At 42.6% G+C, this 16,447-nt stretch overlaps 1 non-coding gene across 1 annotated transcript; it reads left to right on the top strand.

The window, feature by feature from the left end:
* The first annotated feature begins 8,323 nt into the window (after nucleotides 1–8,323).
* Nucleotides 8,324–8,476, top strand: LOC115870222. The gene has a single exon (XR_004046593.1). It is a non-coding gene; the product is annotated as a small nucleolar RNA SNORA57 (small nucleolar RNA).
* Nucleotides 8,477–16,447: the final 7,971 nt, after the last annotated feature.

A 16,447-nucleotide genomic window follows, 5' to 3' on the forward strand; every position in this document is an offset into this window, starting at 1 on the left:
TTTTTTTTAATAAACCCTCATGATTGCCCTGTGCACTTTGAAAAAAATCTATCAAGATTATACTTTGGAATCTCCCCAAATAGTCACCATAACCTTGTGAGCTGACCTCTCTGCCTTGAATTTGGCTTCTCAGAAGATACCCTTTGATTGGACCGGTGTGTGCGTGAGACACACCCCTCATTAGACCAAGACTGAAAGAACATATCTGCAGCCAACACTTACCACATATGTTTATGTAAATATTGTTTGGGATAAACCTGGCATAACTGAAATAGAACTCTATTAATCATTATTTCTTTATTTGTATTTGTATCTATCACCTATCTATCTATCTATCTATCTATCTATCTATCTATCTATCATCTATCTATGTCATACAAGGGGGTACCAAAAAATAAAACTTTTTTCAAAGCTATGTATTTAATTTTTTTTTTTAACAAAAAACCTTATCACATTCAAAGTACTCTCTATTACACTTAATACATTTGTGAAATCTGTGATTCCATTCTTGGAAACATTTTTCAAAATCATCTCTTTGGATGGCTGACAGCCCTTCCCTCGTTTTTTGCTTCACCTCTTCTACTTTGTCAAATGGCAGTTCATTCATGTCCCTCTGCATTCATGGAATCAGAAAGAAGTCTCACAGAGCAAGGTCAGGTGAGTAAGGTGTGTGGGGAAAGAGAGGCATGCTGTTTTTGCCAAAAACTGGGACACTGAGATGGCTGTGTGAGCAGGTGCAGTGTCATGGTGGCAAAACCAGTCCCCCGTCTGCCACAAATCGGGCCTTTTTTGTCACACACTGTTAAACAATCTTTTCAGAACCTCTAAATAGAAAGCTTGATGAACAGTCTGACCTGGTGGAACGAACCCCAAATGCACTATGAGTCAACATTTTCATCCATTGGGGAAGTTAACAGATGTCCACAATGAGGTTTGTCATCAATCGACATTTCACCTTTTTTGAAATGAGAAAACCACTCATACACTTGAGTTTTTCTCATTGTATGGTCCTTGTACGCTGTGTTCAACATCACAACAGTCTGTGGGGATTTTCCTGAGCGGAAAACAAAATTTCGCAGCTGCTCGCTATTCTCTTAAATCTGCCAGTGTAAAAAACGAGGTTCCTACTGCTTTTAAGAAAAAATTCACCGTGACCAGAGAGAACCTTCCCAGGAGATGCCACTGGGTGTAGTAACTCAGAGCAAGTTGCTGGATGCACGCTTTGCAAGAAAAATGCATATTATGAGAGTCCCACTCTGCCCAGTGCAATCCTGTGGTACCCCTCGTATATATTTATTTAGCAGTAAATGTTTACTAACTGCCTACTGGTTATCAGGTGTTGTTCTTTGTTCTAGCTGAGGGGAAATAGCAGTGAATGTGTAATTTATGCAGGCTGATACATCTCATTTTATTCTAATTTTCCCCGCTGTCCTTTAAAAATCTATTCTTTTCTATCCCATTTTAAAAATGCTGTTCATGACCCACTAAACTGATGTAAAAATGTTCTCAGTGGTCATAACCATCAGTTTAAAAATATTGTCTACATCTTATCAGATATGATTTTATAAGGTTTAAGCGTATTTTGTTAATATCTTTAGGCATTCAATAAGATATAATAACATCAACAAAATATATAACTGGCATATTCATAGTATTATTATCTTTCTCCTTGAAGGCATACATGATTCATCCTTTATTTTTATTAACAATTCTTTTCAAAATACTCCTTTCATCTTCTTCAACTGGAAGTCAATAAATGAAGCTTTTGCCCTATGTCCAAACTGTCAATGTCTCTAAGAGAAAATGTGCTTTAAAGAAGTAGGAGTTAATGGTCACTCTTGCACTATAAATTGTATTGGCAGACACTCTGTTAGCTGCTAGATATAAAGATGATTTTTCTCCTTGAAAAATCTAATGAGATTTGAGAATAATATACAATCTGTGATTCAGGTATTCCAAATGTAAGAGTTTTTAAATCATCATTAAAATTTATTGAAATACCTTACTATTTCTTTCTATTTGTTAAAGAAATATAATATAGTTCATAAATATTTGTGAATTAAACCTTTTTAGTTTTTATATCTAAAAAATAACTTCTCTTTTTTTGAGAAGTTATTATTTGTGTTGTAGTGTCCCATCCAGTTCTGTACATTGATTTATGTAAACATGCAGAAATACTGTGCTTTCTCCAAATATTTTACCTGGAGCGGGTTAGAAAAGTCAGGGTTGAGACAATTGGAAACGGTAGGGGAAAAAATCACTTTCCTAGGCAAGAGGACTTGAAGTCCTAATTCTACTACTAAGGAAATAGGTATTACAGGGTTTGCCTTTGAATCTGTTTCCTTATCTAAAAATTGGGATGATCGTTCCAACATCACAGCAATATTTCGAGAGTCAGATACATGTTGACTTATATTAACCAAGATTGAGCCTTTCAGGGCACTTTCATAACGTGGTGAAAAATAGTCATGGAAAACTCCAGGAAATACCAAGTAATGGCTCTGATTGCGTAAGATCCTCATCAGGTTTAAACATCCACTACCACCCCAAAGGCACCAGATGGACTGCAGTGGTCATGCTTCACTGTGGACCTCCAATTTGGGAGTACTTCTCATACAAGTTCTGCTTACTGTAGAGTCAGATTTTGCGATTGGTAACAAACAGAATACAGTCTATTCCAACTCCCAGTGACCTCATGTGCCTCAGAGTCCACCTCTGCTCCGTGACATTGTCCTTGCTGATTTTTCAGAAGTCAATGATCAGGCCTGGCTTCCAATGCACCTTTGGGTGACAAAAACTACCAACCACTCAGGAGTGCCTAATGATTGACTGGCAACAGTATTCATCCAGCTAGATCTCCACTGTATGCATTAGGCTTTGTTCTAGATGATTCTAAAGACCAATTCAATTCTGAAAGATTAATATGAAACATAGATATGTACACACATATAAGGTCTATATTGTATATATATATACATATATAAATTTAAATATGATGCATGGCCTGAAGGCAACATCAAAAGAAGAATTCCCCAAATGCAGTGATTCAGTCCAACCAATGTGATTGCTAGACTACAGGCTTGGATTGCTAAAACGACCACTGAGAAGACAAAGCACTTACGCGGATCCTCATCAACTGGCCAAGGACAGCTTTCAGCTGCTCAGAATCTCACCACAGCTGTGGGCCGGTGCCAGGTTAGGGGGTTTGCAATGAGCTGGAGGTGAACTATCAAATTTGGGAGTTTGTAGAAATTCAGAGCTTCAGGGGACCTCTCACTACTCCTTGCTTTGTCTCAGTTGAGGCTAAAATGTTGCCAGACCTACAGTTCTGATGCAGTGCAAGCTCTCTGACTTACTGTTGTCACCTCTCCCCTACCACACCGAGTCTGCTTCCCCTGAGAATGTGATAATTCCAAGATGGCCGTGGGAAAACGTCTTGAAACTTCCTGAGCCTGTCTTGAAACTTCCTGAGCCGCTGATTCTTCGTGTGAAAAATGGAGATAATAATAGTGCATTTTTAGAGGAATGGCTGTGAGCATTAATGAGGTCAAAATAAAGTGCTCAGTGGGCATCTGGTTCATAGTGAACTTTCAACAAATTGTAACTGTTACTGTTTTTTCCCCAAGTAAATCACAACTATTATTGCTGTTGGTATTATTACTAATAGCAGCAGCAACTGAAGGCAAGTCTCACCCGCATCCATGCCCAGCCCACGGTCTAGAAAAACTAGTTCTTTTTGAGGTTTCTCCCTCTTGGATTCACCCAGGGAAGGATTCCACGAAAGGACTAGTTCTGGAGCCGGAAACTTGCACGGTGCCGGTAGCTCAGATCATGAGGGGACACGCAGCAGAAACAAATGAAAACCCATCTGGTTTGGGTACATTTTCCGAATTTCAGTTTGGGAATTGCCGTCAAGAAGTTTTATGTTATCTTCAGATTTATGAAGTGCGCTGTTTATTTATTATTATTTTTTAAGGGCCGTGTGCCTATCTCGGAGCCCCGAGGGCACAATGGTTACATATTGGGTTGCTGACTGGAGGGCCAGCAGTTCAAGCACACCAGATGCTCCTCTGGTGAAAGCTGAGGCTTTCCGTCCCCCCAGAAGGAAACCCACAGAGGCAGGTGGACATTGGTTTTCTTCGTCGGTGACAGCCTTTCTAGTCACATTCGCTATGAATTTGGCCTTCGTGTCTTATAAACCTGCTCTGAGTACCCATTTCTAGAATAATCATCAGAATAATAACTAATATAGAAAATTACTAAGGGTGCTACAAGCTAGTCCAAAGTGGATGTATATCTGGCTTGCTGTCACTCTAATGAATAAAGTATTGAAGCCGGAGCAAAGCTATCCTCTCTCCCTATTTTTACCTCATTCCACCCACCCCCTTCGCCATCCTGGTGTTCAGAAGAGTGTCAGGAATTGCTCATTGGTAACTGCCAGTTTTCTCTTCCTGCTAGTAAAGTGTAGGTACAAATGTTTTTATTCTACATCACTCCATTTTCCTTAACTGTCTGCTGTGGGCTCTCATGCACTCACTGGCCGAAGGACCGAAGTGACTGGGCCTTCCTGGACTGCCTCATTTAAAGGCCTCGGGGTGTCTCAAAGGTCCCCCTCCCAGGGCAGTTCACTACGTCACAGTGAAGAATGGTTTCAACTAAATTTTCCCATTTGTCAGATTTTACATGTTTTAAATGACGGTAACACTTGTCCTATTTTATAGCTTGTATGAAAGCGTGACAGTTCGCTGACAGATAGCAACGCTGCTGCCTTGGTCGTTGGTGTTGCTCCTTGGTTGAGAATGTTATTGTGTCGCTGCGGAAAAAATATAGCGGAGACTGCTACAGGCGAGTTACTTTTTAAAGGCAAATGAAAGAATGAAAATTCCTCTCTGACAGCTTTTAAAACAAAGAACTTTTAACTGCATGGAGTCCACAATTCAGCTCCTGCAAGGCAGGCTATTATTTTGAAGAGTGGTTTGCTCTTGATGGGTTATGGCCAAGAGGAAGTTTTGGTTGCGGGTAGGGTGCTGCTCTAACACGGGCTATTTGATACTGGCTGTTGTTGTTCGACTTTCTGGGTAACAGCCCCCTAAAGAATGCAACTGCACCATAAAGAAAGGGTACAATGTTAATGTTTCATTGAAGCACATTGGGAATGTCTCTTTTGAAGGGGGAACGCAGCTTAAGGAACTGGCTTTTTCTAAAGAACAAAATGAGGCTCAGCTCTCACGACAGAGATTTGGCAGCTCCTGTGCTTTCTTTCCAAGAGGAAAATACCATTGATAACTGCTCCAGTCCTTAAAGACCGGAGAAAACCGACAGCTTTACAGAAATGATAGAGCGTCGAGCAGAACTATTCTTTATTCATTAACCCTACGAAGCAAAACACTAGAAATAAGCATGAAGAAAAGTACCTATTTTCCTGATCACCCAACATGTCGATTATTCCTCTGCTGTTGAGGGTCAAATATTCTGTCACCAAAACCAATTTTTACAAATAAGGGCAAAGAAATCGTGAAGAATGAGAGGGAAGAAGGGTGCTGGAGTCTAATACGTCCCCCACCAGCATTTCCGGGCTCTTTATATTGCCATTAGTGTTTCTCCTGACAAGCATTCTGCCTCACTCATGCAATATATTACCCCGAGAATTGTTTTCATTTAACTCTCCCTTGTCTCAGTTTCTTTATTCTTTAAATGATGATAATGCTTGTTCTGTTTCCTAGTGAAGGCGTTAGGATTAATAGGGTATTATAGGTAAAGATGTTTTGAACTCCCAAGAAAGGTAAAATACAAGAGTATTCATATTGTCATCATTATATCACGAAAGATACTCTGTACTTTCCTCTTATTGCTCTTTAGCTTCCCAATGGCTAGCCAGAATAGGGACTTAATGTTGGATGTAAAAATAATCGAGCTGCAAAAGAACGGGAAGATTGTCTAATGCAGCTTTTTCTTTTATACCGAATCGGATCGTGGGGCTTAAAGATATCGAAGGACTCTTTTGGGTTGCCATATTTCGTGCTCAGTTTCCCTAACTATGATTGATTCTCAGACTTCATCGTCGGTTTCTTTCTTTTAATGATTCTTTTCCTAGTGGCTTGAAAAGCAATCTGTATTTTGCAGATCCTCATGTTGTCGCCCCTCTCGGCTTTGTGTGTTCTTCCATATTGTACTTCTATTTGTTCCCAAATCTTTCACAAACAAATGACTATATTAATTTCCTAGGGCAGCTGCAACAAAGGCCCACAGACCTGATGGCTTCAGACAATAGGAACGTGCTCTTCCCACTTGTGGAGGCTGAAAGTCTAACATAACGGTGCTGCCGTAACAGGTGCACTCCAAAGGCTTTAGGAAAGGCCGGTCCTAGCCAGTCCTAGCTTCTGGCAGTTGCCACAATACGTGGTGATCCGTGGCTTGTAGCTGCACCCCCTAATCTCTGCCGGTCAGCACTTGGCCTTCTTCCCTGTTGTGTTTCCTGTCTACAGAGCTCCCTCTCCTTATAAAGATACCAGGCATTGCGTTGAAGGCTGCCCTAATCCGGTATTTCCTTATCTTAACTGGATTACATCGACAAAGATCCTATTTCCAAATAAGGTGACATTCATAGGTACCAGGGGTCAGGAATTTAATATGTCTTTTTGGGTGACACAGTTCAACCCACAATGATTGCCTGCATTTACACGAAATCAACATAAGCAAAATCAACTTTGCCACCATTTTCCAAAACGGACTAGTCTTCTACTTACAGTAACGCAGTACTCTTGTCAACCTTAACGTTTTCTAGGTTACCGGTAAAAAAACACAACAAAACAGAACAAAAACCCTGGAAATTCCTTTGCCTGGCTTCCCTTCTAGATGAGTTTTATTACCTAGTTCTTCTTCTTCTTCTTCCTTTGTCCATCAACTTCTTTTTCTGTGCATTGCCATTGCATCTTTCCTGGGCCAGGCTTCCAACACCAAGTTAGTCTCATCTTTATCAACCATTGAGCTCATTCCACCTCCAGCTGCCCGACAGCAGAGAGGAGGGCCCTATTGTCCCTTTACGATTAAGGGGAAATGCTTCAGATTTGAGACTTTCAATCATTCTTGGAGCAGCTAGTCAGTCCTCCTTAATTATAGAGTGGTGCCAATAGTTAGGGGCTTGATTACTAAATGAAAATTCAACCGTTTGAACTTACCCAATTGCACCTCAGCAGAAAGACTTGGTATTCTGCACCTGGGGTCACCATGAGTTACAATTGACCCATACATGCTTCATTCACAAAGCATGAGCCAAAGGCCATGGGGATTAGCGCCAGTTGCAAGCTTGGTAGAACTAAGTAATCTTGCCCCATCTCAGACCTGATTCTGAATCAGAATCCATATTGTAACAAGATCCCCAGGTTATGCTTTTTAAAAATAAAAAAATCCTGATGTGGCTTACAGTAAGGTTGATGCCAGTATACTTGTGTTTAGTCTGGGCTGACTCGAGAAACAAATCCAGACACTCATATGTGTATAAGAAAGAGCTTTATATCAAAGAGCAATTGTGTATTGAGAAAACATCCCAGCCCAGTCCAGATCAAGACCATAAATCTGATATTAGCCCATATGCCCAGTACTAGTCAATAAATTCCTCTTCAGACTCATGCAACACATACAATGATGCTGAATGCAGGAAGATCACAGGGCGGTTGGTGGAAAATCTTGTGGATCCAGTGGCGGTGGAAGCATCTCCCGGGCTCTGGCTGCCATCCGTGTGGCTCCATGTGGCTTGTCAAAGGGAAGGTGAAGCAGAGAGAGTGTGTCCCGCCTCCAGGGAGGAAGAGAGGGAGTTCCCAGAATCCTCATGATTAGGCCACTCTGACAAAGAGACAGCTTCAGTCTGTGACCTGACTGGCAGGCTAGACTCCACCCCTTCACTCTTTTATCAAGTTGACATGAAATTGTGTAACTACCACATTATTATTTCCCACATTCCTAACATTCTCAAGTTCCTTCAAATTCTGGGCCTATCAATATTGACTGAATGAATTAAAACACAATTCGTAAAATAAGATCTTATGTCAGGAATAGGGCAAAATTAATAATGATGCTGTCACAGCTCATTCAGTCTCTTGGGAAAACCACATGTGATTCTGATGCATTTAAATGTAGGTTCTAAAGGACCCACAGTGCTGTATTTCAAATGTTAGGTGTATCAGAAGATGGATCCTGGACCATATTTGGTGCTGTTGTTTGGAAGACTCCCTTCCTCTTACAACTTATTTCCTAAAATAAGTACATACGAGTTCTGCAATAAGAAGAAGACAAAATGTATCCTTTAAAAAGTTCTCGACTCGGCCCTCCTTTTCTTGGCGGGAGCCAGGCGTGCAGTCCCGCCCGGTCCCCGTTATGTACGGAGGCAGCGGAAGCGGGCTCCGGCCCCCTCGGCGTCATGTCTTCGGTGCCGGCGGCTGCCCATCCGTTGGTTCTATCCTCAGACGCCGGGACAAGACCCCGGGAGGGCAGGCCGGGAATGAGGCTCCTCTCCGGGCTGCTCACTGCGTCTTCTTTGGTTTCAGGGTTCTGAACGCCGCCTCGAGCGGAAGCTGCTCCGCCCCCCCCATGTCTCGCCGTTGCTATCAATAAAGACTTCGAGCCGTTAAAAAAAAAAAAAAAAAAGTTCTCGACTCTATCCCACATGTTCAAATTCATTTCACTGATTTTTCAGTTCCATTCCCTGAACTCAGGAATGGGATGGGATTTAAAATGGCAGTGAAGAACCTCTCACGCTTGTGAATCACCAAGCGGGACATGTAACTAGAACATGAAGGAAGGCAGCTCAGGTCAGATGAGGCTGTGAGGGAGGCGAGCTGTGTCTTTGATCTAGATGCTCAGATGACCTTGCCTTCAAGCTCGTTCAGGCTTATGTCACACTAAAACCAGTTCCCATTGAATCTTCACCTCACGGCAACCCTACATGTGCCAGGGTAGAACCCTGCTCCATAAAGTTTTAAATGACTGCTTTTGGGAAGTAGAATGCCAGTCCTTTCTTCTGAGGTGCTTCTATATAAATCAAACTGCCCATATGTTGGTTAGCAGTCAAGTGCATTAATCATTTGCACAGCCAGGGACTAAGGGCAAATCAGTGATCTGAGAAGCTGGACTATATGGAGAAGAACTTGGCATCAGCATTGGAGGAAGCTTCATTAATAACCTGTGATATGCAGATGACATGACCTTGCCTGCTGAAAGCCAGGAGGACTAAACGCAATTACTGGGGATGATCAAGAATAGACTTCAGCAGGGACGACAACTCACAGTAAAGAAGATAAAAATTCTCAAAACTGGAACAATGGACAACACCATCATGAATGGAGAAAAGATTGAAGTTATCCAGGATTTCATATTACTTGGATCTACAATCCATCCTTATGAGATCAGCAATCGAGAACTCAACCGTATTGCATTGTGCAAATCTGCTGTACAAGATCTATATAAGGTACTAAAGAGCAAAGGTGCCACCTGGAAGACGGACGTGTGTCTGTGCCACACCACAGTGCACACAGTCATCTCACGTTCAGGTGACAACTGCACAGTGCATAAGGAAGACCAGATAAGAACTGATAATAGAGTGGAATTGGGCATTTAGGGAAGAATATTGACCGTGCCATGAGCGGCGAGAACAGGCAAATCTCTCAAGAAGGAAGTGCAGTCATCCGGCTCCTTCGAAGACAAGATAGCAAGCATTCATATCACCTACTGTGAACATGGTATCAGGAGAAATCAGTCCTTGAAAAAAGATGCCATGCTTGGCAAACGAGAGTGTCAGTGACAAGGGAAAGACCCTCTGTAAGACGGAGTGATCCCATGATCTACCGACAACCTGCTCCCTGGGGGTGGACAACAGAAAAGTGGGTGAAGGGAGACACCGGTCATTGTAAGACATGACAAAACAACAACACTGTATAAATTATCAAGGGTTCATGAGGGAGGGAGGGGGAGGGAAGGGAAAAAATGAGGAGCTGATACCAACAGCTCAAGGAGAAAGCAAATGTTTTGAAAATGATGATGTCAACAAATGTACAGACGTGCTTGACACAATGGATGGATGGATGGGTTGAGATAAGAGTTGTACGAGCCCCAATACAATGATTAAACACAAAAAAGACGAAGTGATCCAGTGGCTGCCCCAATGGGGTTAACTCCAACAGCAATGCGACGATGGCTCAGGATCCGGCAAATATTTGTGCTCTCGCATCTCGCGTCTCTGTGAATTAGGAGCGACGGGCTGGCACCTAACCCCCACACCAACAGGGAGTATGGAAGCTCTGATGGCCCAGAGGGAACCGAGGTGCCTTTTCTGGCCAACGCATCTCAGCAAAGCCACCAACTTCTGTCAATGGAGGCTTGCATAGTGCCACAATGCTGAGCAGGGTTAGGTGGAGAGGACCGGTTTAGACAGAAAAGGCAGAAAGCCCTGCTGGCCTCCTTCTAGAAGACAGTGAAGACCCTATGGGTCACACCCATCTAAGCGCACTTGGAAACAGACACTGCAGGCCTGCTCCATGACCTCTCCTGGGGAAGGTGCCCGATTGGGTGGCATTTTGTTCTTCTGGGCATCCGGTCAGGGTCAACCTTACAGCACTTTACAACAGCAGCATCAGACTTAATTTTTGACTGCTGCCTAATAAAGTAGTAAGGCTTTTGTGGCTTAAAACAACACACATACTTATCACACAGTTTCCAAGGGCTGCTGCTCCCAGGCTGCGATCTGGGTATTGGCTCAGTAGCCTTCTCATGTGGAGACTCAACTAGAGAACATTTGCTTCCAAGCTCAGTCAGGTGGCTGGGTATGCATTTCTTTCTGCTGCATGACAGAGGCCCTGGCTTCTTCCTCAGCTGCAGGAGACGCTGGGTTTTCCCGGGACATGGCTTTCTCCTCAGGGGATTCACAGTGTGATTGTTTGCTTCTTTAAAACCAGCAGGTCGAGACTTTCTCTAGTTGGATAAACTATAATGAAACCTCCCCAAGAAGCTGACATACCATCAACCCTTTGCACATGGTATAGGCTAGCACAGCAGTTTTCAACCTGTGGGACATGACCCCTCTCACAGGTATTGTCTGATTCATAAAACAGTACGAAAATGACACTTATGATGTAGCAACGAAAATAATGTTATGGTTGGGGGGTCACCACGACATGAGGAACTGTATTAAAGGGTCGCTGCATGAGGCAGGTGGAGAACCCTGGGCTAGAAGCAAGCCACAGCCCTGCCCCTATTTTGAAGGGCAGTAAGGAGCCATCAAACTGGGAGGTGGAGGTCATCCGGGATTCTGTCTATGCGGAAGCATAGCACACCGAGAAGACTCCCAGAAATAGTCTTCAGACCTTTTCAGGTAGTGATTCCTCTCTCAGATAACAGAAAGATGGAAACACCTCACCTACAAAAAGACACAGCAACACGTTGGGTGCAGTGTAGCATCAATGAAACACACAACTTTCCTCTAGTTCTTGAATACTTCCTCCCCACCCCACCACAGGCACTATCGTGATCCCAATTCTACCTTACAAATCTGGCTAGACCAGAGGATGTACACTGGTACAGATAGGAACTGGAAACACAGGGAATCCAGGGTGGATGATCCCTTCAGGACCAATGGTGTGAGTGGCAATGCAGGGAGGGGGGAGAGAGGGTAGGGTAGAAAGGGGGAACCGATTACAAGGATCTACATATAACCTCCTCCCTGGGGGATGGAGAACAGAAAAGTGGGTCAAGGGAGATGTCGGACAGTGAAAGATATGACAAAATAATAATAATTAATACATTATCAAGGGTTCATGAGGGAGGGGGTAGTAGGGAGGGTAAAAAATGAGGAGCTGATACCAAGGGCTCAAATAGAAAGCAAATGTTTTGAGAATGAGGGCAACAAATGTACAAATGTGCTTGACACAATGGATGTATATATGGATTGATAAGAGTTGTACAAGCCCCCAATAAAATGATTTAAATTTTAAAAAAAGAAAGAAAGAAATACTCTGGACCACTCTGTTAGTGGTGGCGATTCAGATGTCTGTAATACAACATTAGCATTTCTTCTTTTTTTTCTTTAAAATTGTGTAATGGTTCTGATGAGCCACTCAGCACTTCGTAAGCCTTCAAAGGCCTGCTTCCATCTTCATCTGACGCCTCTCCTAATTACCCCGAATGAGGAACTTCACAGATTTCTAAATACTACCACACAGGTTAGTCTCTGAGTTCTCTTTCATACCTTTTGGTTTCAACCTTACAACCAAACTGTTCATTCTTATAGGCTAGACTTCTTATTGAATCCTAGTATTAAGCAAATTGATGGATATATCACAGGCATATAATTTAATTTCATTAATTGGTTCAATAGAACCGAGAAGGAACACGGTTATTTCATTTCCATGCCTCTACTTCACTTGGAGGAAGAAAACGTTTGCTTCCGAGGCTAATATTCTAGGGGTAGTCTTGTTAGCTAGACAGAACCCGGCAGAGGAAAAACATGGAGCATGGAAGGAATTTCTAGCACAAAAGGGAAGGAGAGGCAGCCTTTCCCTGTACATGCCTCCAGCCTAAGGGAAACTAAGAGGTGGATATGATACATTGCCTTATCAATGGAAGAGATAGAGCCGTGAAAGGGTAAGGTTGCTCAAGACACCCTGACAATGGCTGACTTGATTCTTGGTTTCCACATCTGATGGCCAGGATACAGCATGAATTCTGCCACGATCAACTTGGAAAGGGCAGGCAGGCCATGGGAAGGCAGCCAATGGTTGAAAACATGCCAGAAAGCCGCCAGTGATGGTAGGCCCACCATTAGCCGGAGGAAACACTGACTGGCCACCCCCATCGCACCCTCACATGAGCAGCGAGGGCCCTTTCGCGCTTCCTATGGAAGTACCACCTTAATAAACTCGTCATTCTGCCAAGACCTTTTCTCGCTGACTCTGCTCCGAATACTATTCCTAGTCTTATTACTTTCTTGTGAGCCAAAATGATCAAGGGCTGAGAGGACTGAAACGCGGAACCTCCTCCTAGTAATGCCATGGAATAGCGGAGTGCTGTGAAACCTTAGGTTCCCATGGATGAACGACTTATTTTTTTTCCTCATGCATGTTCTTTCTTGTACTGTCATGACCGCAATTATATTTAATTTGACTCCTTTACTTTGCTGCACTCTAAACACAATTATCCACGCAAGCCTTTACTTCACGTGCTAGTTATACATTTTATATTTTCAATTTCACATGAAAAAATTTTATTGAAATTAAGTATTGGCCATGTACAACCACAATGATTTCTTATCTCATCACTAACACTCATACATCTTTCAGGGGATTCCTTGAACAGGGCAGGACATTTCTAGTGTCAGAAAACTGTTTCTACTTCTTGTGTACCTTGCCCTGTGTGGCCTAAGGTATAAGGCAGGAATAATAAGATGAACTAATGTGTATTATTAATGACCATATTCCAAGTTAAATTTTAATCTATGTCTACTTATTAAGGACACTTGATGGCACAGTGGGTTAAGCACTGAACGCATGGCAGCTGCAATCCTGCAGCCCCTTTCCCCAGGACAGAGATCAAGTAGCCTGCTTCTGTAAAGATGAACTGTCTCCGAAAGTCCACTCTGTCCCATGGAGTCGCTACGAGCCTGATTCAACTTGATAGCAGTGTCTTTGGTTCCGTTTCTATCTGGTCCCTTGTTAAACCCTCAGCACAACGCTGTGTTTCCATCCCCTATTTTCAGAGAAGAAAACAAAAGCCCAGAGAAGCAAGGTTAAGTTGCTCAAGGTCACATATCTGGTTAAAAAAAAGGACCCTTCTTTTCCCTATACTATTGCATATGCAGCTTTCGTGGAACCAACAGGCCACAGGAGGATTACATACACACGAAAATAAAACACACAGACGCGCGCATGGTGCGGGAATGAAGAAAATATTGACTGCATTAATTATCTTTCTGGTGGAGAGTGGAGTATTTTATTTCGTGCCTTTTTGAAAGCATGTAATAGCAGTCTATCAAAACCTCTCAACCTCAAACTGGACATGTCTAATGCCTTCTCATTGAGGCAACTAAGCAAGCTGCAGACGACCGTCCAGTGGGGTTAGGGCGCACAGAAGGTACACCCTATGTGAGGAATTTTACATCGATCCCTGATACAACAATTAAGGTGGCTTAAATTGACCTTCTTGGAAGTTTGCAAGTCGTGAAGACCAATTAGTTGCTATGGTGTCCATAAGTGAAAATTGTTGTCGGTTGTGGGTGAACAGGGAAGTATCCACTGGGTCAGTGCCCAGGACTATGACCTACTCAGGGCACCACAGGTGGCTTGAAGGCAGACATCTTTAAAAACGGACAACCATTCCACCCACAAACCCCAGCTGCTTCTTCAGCCTCCGCGTGTCCATCAGGGTGCTGATCTCAGCCTGTACATTACTATGTGAGTGAGATTATTTTTATTGGAGGGATTATATACTATTTAGACTTGATTCTTCCATCGAGATTAGACAGAGCTGTTCATTTTGTAAAAATTTTGATAATCAATATAACATTAAGATAAGCCTCACAAATGATCCTCCTTCCCAAGCTGTTTTCACTTAAGAAGACTTACATTAAAGTTAATTGAAAAAGAGGATAGGTAAATAAGTGCCTGAAATGTGGAAATTGGATATGCGGTCTTTCTTTCTTTAATGGATTCAGGACTCAACCCAGACATGCTATTGTGCTGCAGTAACATTTGAGGAAAAGAAAAGAAAAGGAAAAAAAAAAAAAACCTTCTCCAAATTAATGATGCATATACTGTCACAATAAACAGAGTTAACTGAGATAATTAGAAGTATTTTTATTCCGTTAATAAGATAACGTGTCACAGTTGAGAATGATCATCATGAACTTCTGCAGATAGCACACAGCGGAACACACCTTGTCTTTGTAAAAACATAACTATATCCAACAACTGCAACATGTTTTATTCATATGGTGTTTATGTCTGGATATGTCCAAGCTATTTGCTAGGTGAACAGTCACACTTGATAGATCCAGGAGGGAATTTCTTGGTACAATGAACAAAAAGAGCTATTTTGTTCTTGTGCTCCAACCTCGGACCAAGGGAAGGGAAAAAAAACTGTCATAAAAATATGGTCACCTTTCTGCCTTTAAAACTATGCTGGTGCCTGGGGAAGGATTCTCAGAATGTAAAAGAAATAGTGACATTACATGGGAAACTTTGTGTTCTGCTTGTAATAGTCAATCTTGTTCAGACAGGAGCCTCTGAGTGGCCTGGGAACAGTGTATTATGAGTGATGACAAGGGACTCAGGGGCAGCAAATCCACAACACTGTACCATGGTGACCAGGACCTGATTTTTCCCCCCACTAAAACGTCACCGTTTAAGGTTTTTACCTGATGCTTTCAAATAGTCAAATGTCTATGTCAAATGCCGTAATACAATCTACCTATGATAAAGATACATCTCCTAATATTAATATAACTATTTAAAGGTCTTTTACGCTTCCTGTGTTCCTGAGGCTGCAAAGGCAGAGATATACTTCTTATAACTAGGAGGGGGGAAAGGTGACATAGCTTTAACAAGAAAGCTTTTTGTTCTATAGCTGTAAAGATTCAGCAACTGAAAATAAGAGAGGACTTTGACCAACTAGAGGGTCCACAATCAACCAAGGTTATGCCTTTGGGTATTGTGCCTTCCCCATTTCAAGGGCAACATTAGGTCACCCGCAGAAATAAGAGTGTGTGGAATTTTTGTGTTGTTCATTTTAGTTCCAATGACCCTGACAAAGGGCTACTTACTGAAGTGTGTTTGTTTGCAGAGGTAACTCTAGGGGGAATATTTCAGATTATGCTATAGAAATTGTTCCTGCAATAGAAAACGGCACTTAAAGCTACATTGATGTAACATCAGCGCTCACTTGCTTTCCTGGTGCTACTAAGAAGCCCAGCGAGTTCTCAAAAGGAAAAGATTCTTGGTGTGGCTTGTGCATCCTATATCACTGACATAATCATAAACTCACGATCTCACACATTCCAGATGGAGAGCAAGGAACCGAATGAAAAGTGCAGAATGGAAATTGGGAAGCTAAGGCCCTTAACAAGGACTGTGCTCTGCTGGGGACGGGGGAGATCTGCACCAGATAACCTAAGCAGAGAAGGTGTGTCTTTCCTAGAGTCTCACAGACTTTATGTTTCACGAAAGTGAAAGGGCTCATCGATTCCAGACCTTGGATGAATCTCACTGCCAGGGAGTCCGTTCTGACTCATAGCGACTCCTATAGGACAGGGAAGGACTGCCCCCAGGAGAGTCGAGACCGCACACTTCCCACTGGGAGCAGAAAGCTTTGCTTTTCTCCTGAGCTGCCTAAAGAATAGGCGCCTTGCTACCAGCTTCGTTAAATACAGGCTATAAGGCAAATCGGCCTTCAGGAGTCAATCGTTTAA

This window comes from Echinops telfairi, unplaced genomic scaffold (assembly GCF_000313985.2).
Source record: "Echinops telfairi isolate 266 unplaced genomic scaffold, ASM31398v2 ScPeMD7_443;HRSCAF=831, whole genome shotgun sequence".
Taxonomy (NCBI): domain Eukaryota; kingdom Metazoa; phylum Chordata; class Mammalia; order Afrosoricida; family Tenrecidae; genus Echinops; species Echinops telfairi.